Here is a 6,375-nt window from a genome sequence, read left to right on the forward strand (position 1 = left end):
TAGAAACAAGTAAATATTCACTTGCCATTCTGCAACCACAGAATTTTTCTTGCAACGTTCAAAATTACGTTGCTCGCGACACAATACATTATGAGGGTATCTTTTTTTTTTTTTTTTTTTTTATCGTGGGGAAATCCTCATGGACACTCGGCGATGCGTAGCAACGACCGTGTAGTGTCGGACTCCTACCGACTAAAACCCCACGGTGGTCATCCCGGCGTTCAGAGGTGCCTATATTCGGAAGAAGGCCGCACAAGGCGTTGGCTGCGGCCGTCACCCTCGGGACCAGGAGCTCGAAATGCGGTCCGAACGTCCACCGACTGTCGATGGTGAGGCCCAGGTACCTCATACGACACTTCACCGGCACCGCTTCGCCATTTATGGCCATGGACAAACCATCGGGAGGGGATCCCCTGCGGCGGCGGTCGAAGAACCATAGGGCCTCCGACTTGGCCGGCGACACGCTCAATCCCAGTCGCTGAATAGCGTGCACCGCGCATGCCACAGCGTCTTCCGTGAGAATCACGATCTCACTCCACCACCGTCCCCCGGCTAGCACCAATGTATCGTCGGCGTAACAAACCAAGCCCGTGCCCGGGGGCATCGGGCATCGAAGGACGGAGTCGTAGGCCGTGATCCACAAGAACGTTCCTAGTACCGAACCCTGCGGGACGCCGCGCTCCACACGTCTTCTCTCTTCCCCGTTCCTCCCAGTAAAGGTGATCCACCTATCTTTCAGGTAGGCTCCGATGACCTCAACCAGGTACGCCGGCACCTCGAAGTGTCGCAGAGCCTCCACTATCCTCGCCCAGGGGATAGAGTTGAAGGCGTTGCTGACGTCCAGGGAGACCGCTACCGCCGTTCCGTAGCGGGAAACCATGTCCTCCGCCATGCTCCTCACCCGCTTCACAGCATCCACCGTGGAGCGACCCCGGCGAAAGCCGTACTGACTGTCGTGCCATCCGGGAACCCGCCCCGAGATATGGGCCTCCAGACGGGCGGCGATCACCCTCTCGAAGAGCTTCCCGATCTCGTCCAGCAGGCATATCGGCCTGTACGCCGACGGCGAGTCCGACGGACGACCCTCCTTTCGCAGCAGGACCAATCTCGCCGTCCGCCACATCCGCGGGTAGATGCCCTCCCTCAGGCATCGGGTAAACAGATGCCGCACGCGAGGGGCCACCACCTCCATCTTCTCCACCCAGATTCGGCCCGGAATTCCGTCCGGACCCGGTGCCACGTCCCGGGACGCCATCTTCTTAGTCGCCGCGAGAAGCTCCTCCTGAGTGACCTGCACCTCCTCGCTCCGCTCCGTCGTCGCCGCCGTTGCTGTTGACGACGTCTCGCCCCTGCCGGAGGAGAGGGACGATCCCGATCCCCCCGCGTCGCTGTCCTGACGCGGAAACAGCGTCCCGATGACCTTGGCCAGCAGTACCGGATTCATGTTAGTGGTCAGCGGGGAGGCCGCGGGTCGTATCTTCCTCGTTACCACATTGTACGGCCGCCCCCACGGGTCTGACTCAACCGCCTCGATCAGCTCCTTCCAAGACCGAGCCTTCGCCATCTTGATCTCCCGCTGCAGAGTCCGTCTCGCCACTCTGTAGACCCCGTAGCAGCGGGAGATCTCCTCTTCGTCGCGCGTCCTTCTACGTCGACGGGCCCTCAGAAATCTTCTGCGTGCCCGCACGCAGCTCGCCCGCAACTCCGCGATCTCCGGCGTCCACCAGTGAACGCAGCGGTTGCGTCCACCGCCCGGGACGGAGCGCGGCATCGAGGCGTCGCACGCCGCGCTCATGTATCCTTGGAGGATCTCCGCCTCCTCGTCGACGCTTCCCAGACTGGTCGTCCCTTGGGCGTCCCAGCTCCACGCCGAGACGATGGCTGCCGCCTGCAACATCTCCCTGTCCCGCTCCTGCAGGCGCCATCTGGGAGGTTGTGATGGGCCGGAGCGGCTCGCACCATCTCGGGCGACTTGGTTGTTATTTTCGTCCACGTCCTCCGAGACCACCTCCATAAATATGTAGAGGTGATCGGACAGGGTCCCGACGCCCTCGGCCACTCTCCAGTCACGGATCCTCGGGTACAGCTCCGAGGTGGCCCACGTGATGTCGACCACGAAGGACCCCCTCCACGCCACGCAGGTGCTCGCCGTACCCTTGTTTACCAGCAGGACTCCGAGTCCCGCAGCCTAGTCTGTCAGCCATCTTCCACTGGTGTTCGTCGCGGAGTTCCCCCACTGCGTCGAGTGAGCATTGAAGTCCCCGAGGACCAGCACCTGGCGGGGACAGCACCTTTTGACACATTCACCGACATCGTCTAGAAAGTCTCCGAACGCGGCCAGGCCGCTGTTGGGGGAGACGTAGACCGCCACCACCTCTATTCCTGTCCATACGATCGCGACGTAGCCGCTGCCACGGTCTAGCAGGGCGCCAATGGCGCCCAGGGTCGGCGTCCAAGTTACGGCCGTCAGTCCGTCCAAATCCCCGATCCAGTTGGGAGCGTCAGGGACGCGATACGGCTCGGCCACTGTCGCGAGGGCGACCTCTCCCTCACGGATGATCTGGAGGTGCAGGTCATGCGCCCTTCTCGATCTGCCCAAGTCGCATTGCAGGAGACGGTTAAAATCACTCAATCACCTCCATGGCCTCCTCCCGGCCATCCACCGCTGGATGTTCGACGGTGCTCCCCTCTTGCGTTACCTCCGCGGTCGGATCGCGGATCGGTGGCTTCCTCCGCGATCCACGTTGGACGTGCAGGTTACCAGCACGTGCCCCAGCTCCAGGCACTTAAAGCACTGCAAGGGTCTCTTCGTGATAGCCGTGACCCTCGCCGTGGACCAGCCCAGAGCTACTTTCCAGTCCCGGGCTAATTTCCGGGCTCCAGTGACTGGGCACCTTACCCATGCAGTGCCAAGGCCGTATCTGGTGGTACGGATCTCTCCGACCTGCACCTCCGCGCTGCCGCATCCCGCCGCTGAGGCCAGCGCCTGCCGCAGCTCCTCCTTAGCGACCGAGATATCTATCCCGGCCACCCTCAACTCCGCCGTCCTATTCGGGGCCGCTACTCTCACCGCGGCCGGGTCCAGCACCTCGGCCAGACGCGTCGCCAATCGCGACACCTTTCCTCTGTCTCTGTCGCCGGGGAGCCGGATAATTATACCCCCGGTAATCGATTTCCTCATTCCGAGGGACTCGACGCCGATCTCCGCAAGCGGGACCTCCTGTCGCGCCGTCGCGAGAACACCAGCGTACGATGTCTTAACCCACTCGTTGATAGTCAACGTCACCGCGGACGTACGCGGTGCGCGGGGGAGCGCAGTCGTTTTTGTCGCCTGCGCCGTTCCTTTCTTAGTCACTAGTGCGGCGCCCGTCTTCCGTGCGCCCGTTAGTCTTGACGAAGGAGCAGCAGGCATTCCCTCTTTTTTCTCCTCCTTCCTTGCGGCCCTTGTCTTCCGCGGCCGTCTTTCCACCACCCTCCATTCGCCACCCTCCGGCTCCCTCGGGAGCATTGTGGTTTGTGTGACGCGTGGGGCAGCGGGTTGGTCCGCCTTGCGCCGAGTTTCGGGGCTGCGCGGTCTTCGGCCCCCGAACCGTTCCTCGATGGCTCTCATGATGGAGGGACCGAGTTCGTTCATCTTTTTCTCTAGAGCGTCCAGACGCGCGCCTTCTTGTTTACCCTCCCGCGGAGGGTGGCCGGACTCAATAGTCCGACCGTTGCACCGTGGGCACTCGTGGGTGCGAGCGGCCAGCCTCGTTATCTCTTTACGCAAGGCCGCGTTTTCCTCCTCCAACGCGGTCAGCCTTGCTTCCGCGAGCCTGGCGGCCGTGGAGCTACCGCTGTGGACCACCTCAGCCCTCTGCAGGTTATGCTCCCTCCATGCGGCGGCGACGTAGGTCGCCGCGTCCTTTAGGTCCTTAATGCTGGCTCCCTTCAGGTTCGACGATACCGCCGCCACCCGCATGATCTTTGACACCTGCCTGGTGAACTCGGCGCTCACGTCGGCCGCCGAGCTCATCCGTATATCCAGTGCCAAATCCACGGAGATTTCCGGGGTCAGCGTCATAATGCGCCTTCTCTTCCCCCCCGGAGACAGTCGATCCCAGGGATGATCGCGACGCGAAAGAGGCGACCGAATCCTCGTCATCGGACCTCATCCGCGTTCGTAGCGCCCTTACCGGCGCGAGGCTCGTTACCGCGGCCGGTGCGAGGAAGACGCCGTCCGTTCCACCCGTGGTTCTCCGCGATGCTCTTGTCATTCTTCTCGGAGGTTCCTTGTGAATCTGCGTACTACTGCATCCCGCCTCGCCAGACGTGAAAACACATCCGGGGGCCTGGCGGTCCACCCCCGAACGGCCGTGGTCGTGAGATGACGACGCAGGTGAGCCCACTTGACTACCCACCGCTGCGCCGGTACTGGGGTATCCCTCCCCTGCACCGTAAACCATTTTTCTTTTGTGGTCGCAATCCATAGTAATATATAATTTGTTGTCGCCGCGGTCGTCAACAAAGTCCGTCCTGGTGCCACTCACTCTTTCGCACCCTGCCCCGGTCAAAGCCGGTGCAGGGTGACGGGGAGCCCCACAAGAAGGTGAGGTGAGTGGTCTTGACAGTCATGGGCCCACCAACTTCTCCGAAACTCTCCGCATCGGATCGGCAAAATTGACGGGCGCCAGAGGCACCGACCTGCTGCCACCCGACTGTAAGAGAGCATCAGATCTATCGGGGTTTCCCGGGACGTGGTCCTACGGCCCGAAAACCCATGCCCGCCTCATGCTCCCCAACTGATACCATAAACTGATGTCATAAAAATATTCGAAATTTAAGAATTAATAAAATTAATAAAAAATCATATATAAGAAGTATATTGATAAAAATCTTAATTATCATTACAATGTGATTAATATACATGTTATATATATATGATACATTATATTATGTTTATATATATATTAAAATTTATATAATACATGATATGATACATATATATATTATTATTATTATATATACATTATATACATTTTTAATTTCAGCATTACAGATAAGTAATTTTTCATCATTAAAATAATTCTTTTTTATTTTTTTTTCATATTTCTTTCGTTTTTAACAATTCCTTGCGTTTTAATTTGGTATCTAATTTTGTCAAAAATAACAGAATTGTCCTAACTTCTAAAATTATGAATTATAACTACAAATATAAGCTATTGAGGTTCTGTTATTTTTGATTATTTAATAGTCTGCTTCTGATTTTTCTTGTTGTTTTCTTTTTTTCATATTTTATGTTGGATTTTCCCGGCCGGCCTTTTTCTCGTCGTCCTCTTGCGGCAATTTGTTTGATGGTTGTACTGTGATTGGCGAAGCAACTGGTGCAACGGGCATAGGAATACTTGGTATACTATCCAGTAATTTAATGTGGCTCATTTGTTCACCCAGTTTTACCAAATTCACGTTACATAGCTAGGACAGCTGAAGCTAATGGCTGCGGAGCTCCGTCCGACGATTGCGATGCAGATTTGTGGGGTGAAGACGTCGCTTGTAACGTCGGTAGGGATGTGAGGAGACCGTTATCGGAACTGTAAACATTATTAATCATGTTTTATTAATCATTTTGACGGTAATTCAATGATTTTCTATTAAAATTTTAATCAAGATTTTTTCCATTAAATTATTCAAGAAATGTTGCAGTAAGAAAAGTATTCTGCATATATATATGTTTACAAACTATATTTTTTCCAAACTATAAAAATTGTCTTAGTCGTTACGAGAAAGGAACGATCCTACGTGAAAAAGTAAGTTAATAATGTGAAACAAAATCTTTTTACATTAATCTCGTATAAAGAATTTCATATAAGACTTCGTTTGTGAAAGTATGAAGTGGGAAAATTTTCCCAAAGCTAGAAATGGAAATTCTATGTTTCTTTTTTCTTGTTTACTACTTTAAAAAGTTCAATTTAATACATGATACACTATAAAAAAATACTTTAGCATATGCATTCTAACATAAATATATGAAATAGCAAAATTTATATCTACGTTATATCTACTATTTAAAATGATTTAATAATAGAGTATAGAATTTGACTCACTTAGAAGAATGTCTCTTCTTGCGCGGTCTTCCAGGAATCTTCATCTTGTCTTTCTTCCGATTCAATTTAGACAATTCCTTCAGCTTTTCTCTATATTGTCTTTGAATGTCAGCCATCCTGACTCTTATCTCAAGTTCCTTAGCATCCATATTCGGCCAGTCTGGCTCATTATCGATGTGTCTTTTTCTAGCGATAAACTTCTTTACGTCGAGTTTCCCTTGCAAATTTCTATAATCGTGACAATCAAGATGTTCTCCCAAGATATGACTTCTATCCTCATGTCTGCTATCAT

Source organism: Bombus fervidus, unplaced genomic scaffold, assembly GCF_041682495.2.
Source record: "Bombus fervidus isolate BK054 unplaced genomic scaffold, iyBomFerv1 scaffold0020, whole genome shotgun sequence".
NCBI lineage: Eukaryota > Metazoa > Arthropoda > Insecta > Hymenoptera > Apidae > Bombus > Bombus fervidus.